Source organism: Mastigoproctus giganteus, chromosome 13 (genome assembly GCF_048544385.1).
Source record: "Mastigoproctus giganteus isolate SK-2022 chromosome 13, ASM4854438v1, whole genome shotgun sequence".
Classification (NCBI taxonomy): domain Eukaryota; kingdom Metazoa; phylum Arthropoda; class Arachnida; order Uropygi; family Thelyphonidae; genus Mastigoproctus; species Mastigoproctus giganteus.
In genome coordinates, this window is record NC_143587.1 from 43,686,001 (window position 1) to 43,702,788 (window position 16,788).

At 39.0% G+C, this 16,788-nt stretch overlaps 1 protein-coding gene across 1 annotated transcript in view; it reads right to left on the reverse strand.

The window, feature by feature from the left end:
• LOC150075994 (2-acylglycerol O-acyltransferase 2-like) overlaps window positions 1–10,434 on the reverse strand; it is a 50,071-nt gene extending 39,637 nt beyond the window's left edge. The window contains exon 1 of the mRNA XM_090387227.1: window positions 10,311–10,434. The gene's annotated coding sequence lies outside the window, so the exon portion shown is untranslated. The remainder of the gene's footprint in view (window positions 1–10,310) is intronic.
• Between the last annotated feature and the right edge of the window lie 6,354 nt (window positions 10,435–16,788).

Here is a 16,788-nt window from a genome sequence, read left to right on the forward strand (position 1 = left end):
AAAAAAAGCCTCCCATTTCACTCATCCATTCACTCCAAATGTTGGCGTAGTTCTGCCTTGAACTTATTTCAGTTGCTGACCTCCACTACAACAGATGTAAATTTGTTCCATCTATCAACCACTCGCTGGCTAAAGGCAAATTTCTGCACATCTCTTCTACAATTGTCTTTCCTCAATTTGTATTTATGCTCCCTTAGGTGAGTAATCTGGGCAAGAGGAAGAATCCCATTAGCACTGAGTTTGCTCAAACCATTCAGGGCCTTATTTTATACCTCGCAGGTGCCTAGTCTCCAGAAGCTGCAATTTAAAAGAACTTAGCCTTCCTTGGTAATATCAACAATTTGTTCCACTCACCAATCTTGTTGCCCCTCTCTGTACTAGTTCCAGCACTCTACATCCTTCCTAAAACGAGGCCTCCAGAACTGTATGCAGTACTCAAGGTGTGGGCTGACCACTGCCTTATACAAGGGGATAATCGCCTCCTTATCCCTGCTAGCAAAATTCCCATATATCATTGACAAGATACAATGAGCTACTCTTGCAGCTAGCTACACTACTCAGAAAACTTCTAACTGCACAATTACCCCCAGGTGCTTTTCATTCTTCACTACCCTCAGTGTAGAACCACCCAACTGATACGTTTTCTGGGGTTATTACTACCAATATGCAGTACTTCATATTTTTCAATGTTAAAATTCAGTTGGCACCTCTCAGCCCATCTGCCCAACTTTTCCAGATCTGTTGCAGTAGCATGCTATCATTACTGTCATTAACAACCCTGCCAACCTGCATATTGTCTACAAACTTAGACATTAACCCTGATATACCTTCATCAACATCACTGATAAATACCAAAAACAACAATGGATCCAAAAAAGCACCCTGGGGGATTCCACTAATAACAGTAGTCCACTAAGAGCCAAGTCCATTAATAACCACTATCTTCTCCCACTCAACGATTCTTTTATCCATTGTAGCAACTTGCCCTTAATGCTATACTGCTCCAATTTGCACAGTAATCTTCCATGTGCCACAGTATCAAAAGATTTCCTAAAATCAAAATATATGATATCAAAATTATTTCTTGCATCCAGTTCCTTTGTGACCACATCATAGTATCCAATCAAATTTGTCAGACAAGACCTCCCCTTAACAAACTCATGCTATGTCAGAACTATAACTGCAACCTTGTCCGGATGATTCTGCATTGCATCCTTAACCAGTGACTCCATTATTTTCCCTGGAATAGAAGTTAGACTATCAGGTCTAATTACTTGTGTCATTCTTTGTGAATTGGGGACATATTGGCACATCTCCAATCCATATGGACCTGAGTCCAAAGATGCTTTCATAATTATTCCTACCGATTTTCTTACTTCCTCTGCTGCTTCATTTAATAACAGGATAGGACCCATCGTGAAAGTATTTTTTGGTCTTTCCACAGGGCGCTTTTACCTTGAAAGTCCGCTCCATGGCTTTCTGAAGCAAAGTTTCTTTACCATGTTAAATCACATGGCCTAACCATTTAAGTCTAGTTGATCTTATTCTACCTAGAATTTTCCTTTGTTCTTGGACATGTCATAAAATGTCACATTCAACATGTTTTCAGTCAATTTTATTTTTTTTCCATCCTGCACCAGTGCCAAATCTAAGGCTTCAAGTCTCTTTTTGTAAGAATCCATGTCTCTGCTGCATATACACCAATAAGCCAAAACATTATGACCAGCAAGTCATTATGCTGTTGTTGGTGTTTTCTAGCACACTGGCTACTTAGACCATATTGTGCCAAGTCATTATGCAAATCAAAGCAACTGCAGGTGAACTAGGGCATATGTGCAGGTCAAGACAGTATAAAAAACATCTGATACTGAGCTCCATTAATCAGTGTTACTCTTGTTCTTTAGATGGGAAAGGCAGCAGACATAAGTAAGTTTGACAAAGGCCCAATTGTAATGGCTAGACAACTGGGTCAGAGCATTTCCAAAACGGCACAGCTAGTGGGATGCTCACGGTCAGCCATGGTTAGTTCTACTGAAAGTGGTCCGAGGAGGAGAACCCATGAACTGCATTAGCATTAGTAGAGGCATTTGATGCAAGAAAGCAAGCTTATGCAGCATCAGCCAAAAAAAAAACCCACTTCCACTTCACCCCTCTGTTCGTTCAAAATACTTGTCCAGCTGAGCCTTAAACTTATTTAGGCTATCAACCTCCACCACAAGGGATGGAAGTCTGTTCCACCAACCAACCACCCGCTGGCTAAAGGCAAATTTCCGCACGTCTATCCTACATCTGTCTTTCCTCAATTTGAATTTATGCCCTCTCAGGTGATTTTTCTGAGCTAGAGGAAGAATCCCATCAGCATTGAGCATGCTTAAACCATTCAAGGCTTTATACACCTCTATCAGATCACCTCGCTGGTGCCTAGTCTCCAGACACTGTAATTTGCAAAACTTAAGCCTTTCTTCGTAAGAGCACCCCTTTGTTCCATTCACTAATCTTGTTGCCCTTCTCTGTACTCGTTCCAGCAGCTCTACATCCTTCTTGAAATGAGGCCTCCAGACCTGTATACAGTACTGTAGGTGTGGCCTGACCATTGCCTTATACAATGGAATAATCACCTCCTTATCCCTGCTGGAAAAATTCCTGTATATCATTGACAATACTCCATGAGCTACTCTTGCAGCCCATCTGCACTGCTCAGAGAACTTCATATCTGCCTGCACAACCACCCCCAAGTCCCTTTCATTCTCTACCACTGTCAGTGTTGTACCACAGAGTTGATACGTTGCTCTGGGGTTGCTGTTTCCCATGTGTAGTACTTTACATTTGTCAATGTTAAACTTCATTTGCCACCTCTCAGCCCATCTGCTCAACCTTTCCAGATCCTGTTGCAGCAGCATAGTGTCAGTAGTGTCCTTGACAACCCTGCCAACCTTTGTATCGTCTGCAAACTTGGACATTAAGCCCGATATACCATCATCAATATCATTTATAAATACAGAAAACAATAATGGACCCAACACTGAGCCCTGAGGGACTCCACTAATAACATCAGTCCACGATGAGCAGTGTCCATTGATTACCACTCTGTCTTCTCCCCCTCAACCACCCCTTTATCCATAGCAGCAATTTGCCTCCAATGTCACACTGCTCCAATTTGTGTAGCAGTCTTCCATGTGCAATAGTATCAAAAGCCTTTCTAAGATCCAAGTATATAATATCAAAATTATTTCCTGCATCCAGTTCTTTTGTGACTGCATCATAGTATCCAATCAAGTTGGTCAGGCAAGACTTCCCCTTAACAAAACCATGCTGTGTCTGAGCTATAACTGAAGTCTTGTCTAAATGATCCTGCAGTGCTTCTTTAACCAGTGCCTCCATTAATTTTCCTGGAACAGAAGTGCGGTGTGAGGTGTTGGACAACCACGGCTCATAGATGCTCAAGGTAAGCGAAGGCTCTCCCGATGGTATGTGGCAAAAGAAGGGCACCTGTGGCCGAACTCGCCAGTAATTGGAATGCTGGTGACAGGAGCAATGTGTCACAACACACAGTACATAGAACCCTGCTGAAAATGGGGCTGTGTAGCCGTAGGCCACTCCGAGTGTCCATGCTAACCACAGTTCACCAGCAACAGTGCCTACAATGGGCACGTGAGCATTGAAAACCTGTACCTCGAGTGATTGGAAAGTCATCTGGTCCGATGAACCACATTTCCTGTTGCACCATGTGGACGGCCGGGTATGTGTGCATCGTTTTACCTGGGGAAGTGATGGTGCCTGGATGTATCATGGGATGAAAACAAGCTGGTGGCAGCAGTGTCATGCTTTTGGCGATGTTCTGCTGGGATACCCTGGGTCCAGTCATCCACATGCCAGGCACTCTGATGTCTGCTACTTACCTAAACATCATTGCTGACAAGGTACACCCTTTCATGGCAACGGTCTTCCCCATGACGGTGCAGTCTTTCAGCAGGGTAATGCGCCCTGCCACACCACCTGGATTGTTCAAGACTGGTTCGCAGAACACAAGGAAGACTTCCAGGTATTGCACTAGCCTCTATTTTCCACAGACATCAATCCCATCAAGCATCTGTGGTTTGTGTTGGAACAGCAGATCTGCACCAGCCGTGCCATTTCCGATATGCTCTGACTCAGTCGTCTGGCCATTACAATTTGCCTTTGTCAAACTTGCTTACTTTGCATTACAAGTCTGTTGCCTTTCCCATCTGCAGAACAAGAGTAACACTAATTAACAGAGCTCAGTATTAGGTGTATTTATACAGTGTCCCGACCCGTGCCGTAGTTCACCTGCAGTTGCTTCGATTTGCATAACGACTTGCTGGTAATAATGTTTTGGCTCATCGGTGTATGTCTATCTTTTTTCTAATTTCCTGTGACATCTGTGTAATTAATGACAGTTTATTCTTGAAAGATTCTTTTGCCATTGCAATTCTGGTTTGAATCTCAGTTTGACACAATGTTCTGTGCAAATAACTGCCCCAGATACCCAAGTGATCTACCTATTCTATTTTTATTCTATCAATCTCAGTTTGGAAGGGAATTGGCCTTTTAACAATCATCATTGCCTTTGTCTTCTTCACATTTATCTTCATTCCAAACTTCACCACTTTCTTACTTAGTCTGCTGATCATTTTTTGCAACGTAGCAGAGCAACCTGCTAGTATGGCCTTAACTGTCTGCAAACTTATGTACTTTTCACCTTTTTTAACCTTCTACTTCTTATTTCCAAGTGCCTCCTTTATTATCACTTTGGCAAAAGCATTGAACAATCCAGGTGAATGTAAGCATCCCTGTCTTACTCCCTTTTTAGCTTTAGCTTTTTCTGTCAGTTCTCCCCTCACTCTTATCACATTTTGTCTTCTACATGTCATAGATTAGTCCAATAATCTTTTTCTTGCATCCAATTTTCTCAAGCAATGGCAACAGTTCTCTCCAGATTACTCTATCAAATGTCTTCTAGTAATCCACAAAACAGAGGTTTCTTCCCGTGTTATACATTTTTTCTCCTAACACTCAATGTTTCAATAGCATCTCTCATAGATCTACCTCTGCAAAAACTGCACTGAGTCATCCAGATTTTGTTCAATATGACTCTCCATCCAGACTTTGATAACTTTCAGCAGAATCTCAGATACATGGGTAACAAGACTTTTAGTTCTGTAGTTTTGGCATACTGTTAGTGTCATCTTCTTGGGTGTGGGGATTATGATCGATGTGCAGAATTCTTCCGGCCAATGCTCATCCCTATATATCTTCTTTACCGGTTCAAAAAAAGGCTTTCTTCAGATTTTATCCACTGTATTTTAAAAGCTCTGCAGGTATATTGTCAATTCCTGGTGCTTTGTTATTGCTAAAAGACTAAGGCTGTGTTGAATTCATCTTTAGATATTTCCTCCTCCATGTTTTCTTGTTCTTCTAATGCCATATTCCTCCACGTGTACATGCTTGAATCTTCATAAAGTTCAACATATCTCCTCCATTTTACCTTTTGTTCTTTGAAATTCAGTACTGCCATTCCCTTTTCATCCCGATTTATTTAAAAAATCGTTTCTAAATTGTTTTGTGCCAGCAGTGGAAAAATCTGGATTTCAAAGTTTTATTATTATTGGATAATGCTCTAAGGCCAGGGGTGGCAAACCTATGGCACATGTGCCCAAAGTGGCACATGTACAAATTTTTTGGGCACGGAATTCAGAGCATCCCAAAAACATTTCAAATTTCAAAACAACATCGCTCCAGGAATCCACCTTTAGTCGTGACCTGTGCATGCCCATTCTCTCTGCCAGAGAGAACGCCCATTCTCTCTGTGTTGGCAAAATATATGGCTAGAGTCACTTCATTCAGGAAATATGGTTGAACTGACAGAAAATGGAATTTGTGCAAGATGGAACTTGCTAAGTTAGTAGGAGGGTAAGGTTTTGATGACTACTGAAGACATTCATGAATTACTGGTAGAAAGAGACTAGTAAAGCAGATTTGGTGGAAATGGCAACAGAGGTAAACCAAATCAATTGGGAGAATAATAGTGCAGAAATTCTGTCCAAATTTTACACTATGGGAAGGTATAAACTTAGCCAAGCAATTAGAATCTTATTTTTTGAATGCAGATCCTTTGACTGAAAGGAGCACAAATTTCAAAAGGGAGCTTCAAGCATGCTTAGCTCCATACCATGAAATTTGCAAAGATCTATCAAGCAAAAGCATACAAACCCAGATTACTGATATTTTAAAGAGAGCAGAAAGTACACGAAATCTAGATGCTGCAGAAGGAAGCTCAGAAGGTGAAGATATTCTGGAACAGGAAAACATTCTGGCTTGATATGTATCACAGTTTGTAAAGTAAGGCATTTGTTCAGTTATTACTATTTAAGTTACTACTATTATAAAAATAAAATAAAGTTATTAATATCATAATTAAGTTTCCAATAGTTATAAAAAAAGGCATAATTTTGTAGCAACTTAACTACCGTGTTATATGAGGATTATCTGTAATATATGTTTTTTTTTTTATCTACTTGGTTGGGGTTTTTTTTTTGCCAATGCAACAAAAGCCTATGGCTTCCTTGGACTACATGGCAAATACTATTCAAACCCCTTATACTCTCTCAGTACATGCCATGATAAGCAGCAATCATCAAAAAAGCCTTTAAAAAAATCAGTTCAAACTCTTTACCATATATAGGGTAAAGCACAGGGGGAAAAAAATTGAGTAGGAGTGTATAATGAGAGTGATCAGCATACCAAACATCTATACAAAGAAAAAAGTGGGCCAGTTAATCAGAATGTATTATAATGAGGGATTTTATCTTTCCAAGTGTTTGACTGGAATTTGTGGACAGGTCATTCACATGCTAGCAGACATGTAGCTTTTTTGGATGACTTCATTTTCATTTCACAGCAGCTAAAGAGGGAGTAATACTCTTCACTTGATTATCAGCAGTGATTCTACATGCATTAAGAAGCTGCAGGTAAAAGCCTACTGGGTGGCAGTGATCAGTATACGAATGTGGAAATTAGAGACATAACTACTGTAAAGGTTAAAGGGAAAGGCTTTTGCTTTCATAAGGGTGAATACAGTGGTCTCAGTTTTTAAATTCTGTATAAATTTTTTAAATTTGCTGTTGACAACTGACAATGTTGTCAACAGCAAATTCTAAATGGGAAGCATTCAGAGAAGTAATCATAGAAGATACTAGGCTTTTCATACCAAAGATGAAATACCATTCAAGGTCTAAACGGATGTCATGAACTATTGAGAAAAGTGGCAGAGAATAAAAGTGCATAGAATGCATATAAATTATCAAGTGATTCAGAAGAATATGGATATAACTTAGTCTGTAATTGAGTTGCAAAGGAAGTCGGACAGGCTAAGGCTGATTACGAGAAATCTCTGGCAAATAATGTAAAGAAAAGCAGTAGAGACTGATGTGCTTATATTAACAGTAAAAGGAAGGAGTTCAATTACATTGGGCCGCCTGATATTAATGGTTCAACTGTTGAAGATCCCTCAAGTTGCTGACAAAATGAATAGGTATTTTGCATCTACATTCACATATGAGGAATTCTTTAGAGAAGGGATGCCAGAAGTTTATCCAACTCTAACAGGTAGCTAAATGACCGTTAACCAAAAGGAAAATTGAAGAGGAATTGTTGAAGCTGAACATAAAAAGGGCACCTAGGTGGATGGGTCTATCCAATTATATTAAGGGAGGCAGTGGAGGTACCTGCAGATTGGAGATGTGCAAATATCCAATTCATAAAGGGGATCAAAAGATCACATGAGTATTTACAGACCTGTTAGCTTAACACTTGTTCCAGGAAAATAATGGAGTCACTAGTTAAAAAAAAGGAATGCAGGACCATCCAGACAGGAATGCAATTATACTGCAGTCACAGTGTGGATTTGTTAAAGGGTGTTCTTGTATGACAAATTTAATTGGACATTACAATGTGGTCAGAAAGGAACTGGATGTAAAAAATAATTTTGGTACCATATACTTGGATTTCAGGAAAGCTTTTGACACTGTTGTACATAAAAGACTGCTGTACAAAATGGAGCAGTGTGGCATTAAGGACAAGTTGCTACTATGGATAAATGGGTGGGTAAGTGGGAGAAGACAAGAGTAGTAATCAAGGGACACTGCTCTTTGTGGACTAATATTAGTGGAGTCCACCAGAGTTTGGTATTGGACCCATTGTTGTTTTCTATATTTATCAATGATATTGATGAAAGCATATCAATGATATTGACAGCTTTTATAGGGTGGTTAATGACAGGAATAATAGTATGCTACTGCAACAGGGCTGAGAAATGGCAACTGATGTTTAACATTGACAAATGCAAGGTACTACATATGGGTAGCTGTAATCCCAGAATCAGGGTAGTGGAAAACTAAAGACTCAGGTCTTTTTAGTTCTCTATGCAATGCAGAGAGGCTGCCAGGGCAGCTCATGTGGTTGTCAGTGATGTACAGGAACTTTGCTAAAGGTGATAAGGAGGTGAGTATCCCACTGTACAAGGCAATGGTTAGGTTACACCTTGAGTGCTACATATGTCTGAAGGCCTCATTTTAGGAAGGGTGTAGATCTGCTGGAATAGGTACAGAGAAGGGAAATGAAATTGGTGAAGAACAAGAGGGTACTCTTATCAAGAAAAGGCTTAGATTCTGTGACTTCCAGCATCTGGAACCTGCAAGGAGATCTATATGAGCTGTTTAAGTATTTGGACTGAGTAAGCTAAATAAGATGAACAAAGTTGGAATTCCCCCTGTTCTAAAGAATTCTAGAACTAGGTGTCAAATTCAAATTACAGGGGTTAGGTTAGATTGTAGGAAATTTTCTTTTAGCCAGCGAGTCATTGATTGTTGGAACAAGTTGCCCTCGCAGGTAGTTGAGGCTGACAGTTTGAATAAATTCAAAGGTCAACTGAACAGTTACCTGTGTGAGGTAGGAAGCATATAATTTGTATTTTCTTATCTACTTTTTTTTCTTTTTGCTAGTGCAGCAAAAGCCTGGATCTCCTTGCACTATATGGAAAATACTATTACACACTATACATATCTGTTGTTGCCCAGGTTGCATTGAAATATCTGGCATCACCCACAATTACTGTGCTGTGTGAGAAACATTTTTTGCTTGCTGGACATGTACTTGATAAAAAAAAAAAATGGGCTTCCCTTAGTGCTATGAACTTAAATTATGTCTCATTAACTAGCTAAATGGACAAAATTATTTTTTAATTATCTCAATCTCAGGACTAAAGTTCCTAATAAATATTTAATTTCTAGTTTATTTTAAATAGAGTATTTTGGTAATAATTCATACAGTGTATTATTGTTTGTTAGTTTTTATTGTTTAGTTTTCACTGTACATCAGGATTATCTTCAACTTGAAATTTAAGATTAGAAATAAGATTAACTGAAAATTAATTTTTTTAATCAAAAGATTAAACGAGATTAAAATTTTTAATCATTCAAACAGCCATAATAAAAACATAGTTGTATTGATTTAATTACATGTTTAGCAAAAATAAATGACAAAAACTAAGCTGTAGAACTGGTGTGTAAACTTTCCCAAGTTTCAAATGTCGGGAATATGCATAAAATGTATTATAGAGTCAACGAAATAGATATTTGGCACTTTTTCATTTTTTTTCTACACAGATGTCATATCACAAGCAACGATTAATTAAAAAATACTGTATATACACACTCAGGGCCGTGAAAACGAAGGGTACCCTGGATGTGATGCACGCTGACTTCAACACAAAAGGGGAAACCCCAAAGCATTGTTTAAGAATTCTATCTATAACATAAAAAACCGGGGGGAGGGTTAACCATACCACCCACTCAAGGGGAATGGTTTTTGTCTCCCTCCCACAGTTTCATTTGTTCTCCGCTAGACATTAGAAATAATTCAGACAATAAGAAATTAACCCGCTATACTGCAGAACATGGTGCACCTTCAGCCTGCCATGGTCTTAGGCTGTTTATTCCCCCCTTCCAGCTGTTTTAAAATAAGAAAACGAGTTCCCGATTTTAAAACAGCGGCAAGGGTGGGATAAACACCCTAACTAACGCTAACCATAGCAGGTTAGGCACGTGATTTTCAAAGGGGCACAGTGTTCTTGAGTTTTACCAATTAACCCTTTTGGGAAGGGGGGAGGTTCTTCACTCTTATCACTGGCTTCGAAATGATTGCAAATATTATCTTCGATATAATGTGCATAGATAAATAACGCTAGGTATCATTAAAATAAAATAACCATAATATTTAGTAAGCATACTCACGAACTCAATATTTACTTAAACAACTAGTCAGTGGCAAAACTTATAAAATTTATATACTGAAATCGCAACTTTATGATAACCGAAACACACACCCCCAACTTCAATACTCCGCCAAATCTTTCAACATTTCTGCCACCTGATATTTTTGAATCGAAGCTACAGAAAAAAATTCATTTTATTAGACTGATGATATTCCTGCCATCTAGTGATAGATGGGAGAAATATGAATTCGAATCAAAAGAAAATTCATTTTATTAGTACAGTACTGCATTAGAATTAGATGGGGAAAATGATGCAAAGAAGCGAGCTTATGCAGCATCAACTCAAAAAAATCTACCCATCTACATCTCTCTACTCCCTGTAATAATTTGCCTAATTCTTCCGTAAATTTATTCATACTGCCCAACACTATTTGTTCCAATAATCGGTCATTGTCTGGCTGAACACAAATTTTCACATCTGTTTTATGACTATCATTTCCCCTACAAATTAGCTCTGCTTAGGAGCGTTTTCAACCGGAGAGAAAGATGCCATCAACATTTATCTTACTGAATCATTTAAAACGTTTTACCCACTTCAAACACCTTATCATTGGTGCTATTTTAAAAAGAGTATTCTTACCAGAAATAACTTCACTTCTGCAAATTGCAGAAGTGAAGAATTATGGCTAGAATTCTCTTAAATCTATTCTTGTCGCCATTCTCTGATTCTGCTGGTTTTGTAGAGTTTTAGGCACATCAACAATTCAACCGATATTGTGCTGTGTATTATATGTCTGTAAATTACATATGTTCTGTGAACAATTTACTGTACTGTATGTTGGAACAAAAAAACAATGCAACCCTCGCCTGAGACTGAAGACCTCAGACACCTTGTAAATAATGTCCATAAAAATTCCTCGCATCATTAAGGGGGAACCGAAATCAGACATTTTCAACCCTTTGTGAGGAGTACGGTGATTATACCAACATTGACACTGTTGCGCAAGGAATACTATTGTACAAATTGGAGCAGAATGGTATTAAGGGTAAGTTGGTAAGTTGCTACAATGGATAAAAGGATGGTTAAGTGGGAGAAGACAGAGGGTGGTAATCAATGGGTGCTGCTCTTCTTGGACTAATGTTATTAGTGGAGTTCCATAGGGTTCGGTGTTGGGTCCACTGTTCTTTTGTATATTTATCAATGATATTGATGAAGGTATATGGAAGATACAAAGGATGACAGGGGATACAAAGGTTGACAGGGTTGTTAATGACAGTAATGGCAGTGTGCTACTGCAACAGGATCTAGATAATTTGGGCAGATGGGCTAAGAAGTGGCAACTGAAGTTTAACCTTGACAAATGCAAAGTACTGCATATGGGTAGAAGTAACCCCAGAGAAACATACCAACTGTGTGGTACTACACTTAAGGTGGTAGAAAATGAAAAAGACCTGGGAATAATTGTGCAGTCAGATATGAAGTTTTCTGAGCAATGCAGACAGGCTGCCAGGGCAGGTCATGGGGTTTTGTCAATGATATATAGGAATTTAGCTAGCAGGGAAAAGGAGGTGATTCTCCCTCTGTATAAGGCAATGGTCAGGCCACGCCTTGAGTACTGCGTACAGGTCTCGAGGCCTCATTTTAGGAAAGATGGAGATTTACTTGAGCGTGTACAGAGAAGGGCAACAAGATTGGTGAGGGGAATGAAGGGATCCTCTTACCAAGAGAGAGAGAGGCTTAAGTTCTGCAAATTGCAGTGGCTGGAGACTAGGCACCTGCGCGGTGATTTGATTGAGGTGTATAAGGGTTGAGCACGCTGAATTCTGATGGGATTCTTCCACTTGTTCAGATTACGAACCTAAGGGGGCATAAATTCAAATTAAGAAAGGACAGATGTAGAATAGATGTGCGGAAATTTTCCTTTAGCCAGCGGGTGGTTAATTGCCGGAACAAACTTCCATCTGTCGTTGTGGAAGTTGATAGGTTGAATAAATTTAAGGAGCAACTGGCAGGCATTTGGAGGGAATGGTGTGATTTTTTTTTTTTTTTTTTTTTTTTTTTGGCTGATGCTGCATAAGCTGATACACTTGCTTTCTTGCATCACATGCCACTACTACTACATTGCTACATTCGAGGGTGTCCCCTCTGAAACCTTCCTGAAAGATTCACATCCTTCTTAAATGAGGCATTCAGACCCTTATGCAGTGCGAAGATCCAGCCTAGCCATTGCCTCATAGATAATCACCTACTTGTCCCCGCTGGCGAAATTCCTATATATTATTGACTAAATCCAATGAAGTGTCCTAGTAGTCTTTCAACAATAACAAGGCAAATTCATGTCGGACTGTACAATTACCTCAAGGTACCTAACAAGCTGAGTATGAGGCCAACCAACTGGAAATTTTTCTAGGATCATTAGCGCATAAGCAGTACCAGGCATTTATCAAAGTTCAACTGCAGTTTATACTTTTCAGCCAAATTTTACATTTTTTTTTTCACTTTATTGCAATAGCATGCCTTTGTTGCTGTCATTAGCTATTCTACTGACATTTATGTCAGCTGCAACCTTTTCAGGCAAGCTCGATATGCGTTCATCAGTATCGTTAATAAATTTTGAAAACAATTAACCCTGCAACAAAACATGAGGTACTCCACTAATGTCCTCTAGGGTGGCAAAAAAAAAAAAAAAAAAAATAGTTAGTAGGATCACCATCCATCCCACACTGAGTGGAAAAAATCGGAGTTGATGACAGGAGGAATTTTTATGGACCATTTTCGCAATTTGGTGGAGTTAGTCGGTCTCAGGGACAGCTCGGGTTTTTTTTCCAGCAAACAGAAAATCATTCTTAGACCACATCAATTTAAAGACAATATATACAGAGCAATATGGCCTCAGTCGCTGATGCTCCTGAAACCGTACTACAACTACTCCACTAGTAACATTAGTTCTAGAAGAACCCTGGCCAAGAAGAACCAACCTCCGTTTTCTGACCATTTATCAGTAAATTATTCTTGTTACAGCAGTAAATTACTCTTAATGCCTAGGTGCTCCAGTTTGCAGAGCTGGCCCGAGGGGGGTGCGAACGGTGCGAGCGCACAAGGCCCCGTGTTTATGAAGGCCCCGCGCCGCTGACTGATTTTGCAAAATAAAATGGTTTCATTTTTTTTTTTTTTTTTTTGTTTTTATACTGTCGCAAAATCTAGCGACATCGCCATAAAATGGCCATATTTTTAATATACATAAGAAATAAAATGTCAATAATCATGTTATTAACATTATCTGAAAGCCCGTCAAGAATTCTCCAAAGAACATGGAAAAATATATTTTCTTTCAAATATATTTAAAATGTCTCTCCTTACAAGTCGCTCAGACGTACGATTACATGTTGCCAGCGTTTGAATAGTTGTCGTACTTTGTATATACCACCGACTAGGTTTTCTCGGCACTTTTTCGCTTTCTACCTTCGAGAGATCGAGTGAATTCGAAATTATTCAAAAAGTCGACTTAAATTTTCTTCTGAGAAAATTTTAAGTTAATACTGGTTTGATCAAAGCACTTATCCTGCAAAAGAATTCCAAAGCACAGTATATGCCCTGCTGAAGTCATAATTTGAATTTAGTTCTTGGAGACATTTCAAAATTATCTTCTCTTGCAAATTCATTTTTTGGGACTTTACAAAGCATATATAATATATTTGCAAGTTCTGTGATACGCTGGGATATATTAAAAGGGAATGTCAAACATCTTACTCCAAAACCACTGTCAGCAACGAGGTGGAAATGTCGCCTCGAAAGTGTGAAATGTGTGAGATACCAAGTACCACAATTTTCTCTAGCTTTGAAATACCTTTATGAACATACCAGTGACATGAAAACGAAATCCAATTAATCGAAAATAAACTTACTTCATTTGAATTTTTATTAAGTTTGGTCATTTGGTATGACATAGTGAATGAAGTAAATATTGTGAGCAAGATATTTCAAAATTCAAATATAGATATCGGTACTGCAAATTCACATTTAAAAAGCCTTTTAATTTTTTTTTAACAGTATCGTGAATCGGGATTCAAATCTTCTTTAATAACTGCAAAGGAAATAGCTGAAGAATTACAAGTGATATCTGAATTTAAGAATCAAAGAACTGGACGAAAAACAAAGCAATTTTGTTATGAAGGAACCGATCAGCCTATTTCATCAGGCGAAGAATATTCAGAATTCTATATTTTCTAGTCATAATCGATATTGCGATTATTTCTTTTAAGAAAAGATTCGAAATTTATCACGAACATGAGACATCATATGGTTTTTTATATAATTCGGATAATATTCAAAAACTGACTGAAAACGATCTTCTTAAATGTTGCAAAGACTTAAATGCTACCTTGCAAGACGATATTGTTGCCAAGGCAACCAGTCAGCCCCCCCCCCCCAATCTCTTTCGTTCCAAAATGTAGTTACTACAGCAACTGTCTATTAATAATTGACATATTCAAATCATAAAAATATCCCGAATCTGTTCAAAACACACAAAACAGAGTCTGTGTGAATCAACTTTTTCTAAGTGCAAGTTGTGTGTTTCCTGCTACGCAAGTTAATCTCTTTCAGACACATTACATCCGCCATAAGGCTATACTTTCCTTAGGATTAGAATCAAGGAGACACCCAGTGATTCCTGGTCAATACCAAGTCTGTAGCATAACTGAATGTTGTTTCTGCATCAGGGAATCACCTTAAAAATGGAGATCGGTTTGACAAAGAAGGGGAACGTATATGGATAGAACTCTAAAAGGGGAGCGAATGAATATTTTATTAGTTGGGGATTTAAGTACAAATATATAAAGGCCTTATGAGCTAACTGTCTTATTCAGTAATTTCAGTAGATTGATAAAACTTTGCTACAAAAGTAAAGGCAAATAAAAGAATGCGAAGAGAAAGTTAAGTCACCAGTCTCGCCCACATCCTGGTTCCTGTCACAGATAATGTTATCAGCGGTACCAGACGGTGGATGGCGCAGTGGTAAGTGAGAAAGGAAATCGAGTTTACGGTTACAGCATTTACGCAAGGGCGCAGCTGTATGTTGGCCGGCAAGCCAACAGGATGGAGGCCGAGGCCCAGCAAGTGCGTAGGTGCGTGCACCAAGACCTGGAGAGGTCCCACTAGAGGGCTGTTGACTTTGTCTCGAGGTCATAATCCTCATTGGATGGCAAGAGTCACCCCAGGAATTTAGTATCCAATCCGAAAACTCCTTTATGTTTGTGAGGTGATGTAAAAAGGGAAGACGAGGAGCAAGAGGAGGTGTGTGGAAGAAGCCAGGTCGTTAATGTAGACCAAGTGAACGTCTCATCCCCCCCTACCCGTAGTGCGGTCGCCACGTCCACGGTGGACACGAGTCCTCAAAATTTCGCCTGCATCAGTATTCTCCCGAGTTCTCCTTAGAAGCTACTGACGTCGAAGTACAAAAAGTCCGTGAAGTTGATCGGTAAGTGCTCCTTCTTCAAATTGTTTCCTTATTTAGACACCCCGGACTCGTGACACTGCCCCACACATACACACATAACCACTCCACACGGAACAGTACACCCCTTTTAGGTAGACAGCTCCCGAACCAAATTCCAACAATGTTAGGGTTAAAGAATTATGTAATGTCGTGAATCATTAAAAGGGCGTAATATTGATCATTGAATCAACTAAGTACAAGCTGATAAGATATTGCACCACTACTCAGTTGTCTAAGGGCCCACTCTAAATAGGTAGTTGTAAGGTGTTGGCCAATAACTCTGTTGTCTTGACTATTGCCCATGACCACCATATGTGGAATAGTTGTATTGTTAATCATCCTGTTTTCTATTAAAATGTTTATCTGTTAATCCATAAATGTGTCCATGATCCTTTTATTTACTTGGGGGCATAAACTGAACTAAGAGATATATATAGATAGATAAGTGAACATATATATATATATAGAGGAATCTAGTTAGAGCAAGAAGTCTCTAGATAAAACACCACCGTCAACAAGCATAAAGGTGGGAATAAAACAGCTAAGTAATATTTTAATACGGGTTATTGCGGCTCTAGGTTGAAAAGGAAGACCCAACCTGGAAAACCTAGGGTATCACACAGCGCACTCTAAAGGTCTGACCCTGCAAGTGAAAACAAACCCTTTTCACGATGGGGGGGCGGATTCGTCCTAGACTCTTCGTTGAGTTGAAAACCACTAGTCCCTAGTTGGAGGTTTAATCGCCAAGTGATCATGAACTAAAGATTCCATTTAATGTTGTTATTATAAAGCCAGGGGATTAGACCTCCCAACAATATTGGTGCCGTGACCAGGATTATCTTAATTATAACAAATAGGACAATATTGGTTTCCGTGTTTAGGATTATCTTAACTATAACAAATAGGACAATATTGGTTTCCGTGTTTAGGATTATCTTAACTATAACAAATAGGCCAGTTCGACTATAACATTCTAATCTCCCCTAACTCATTATTATT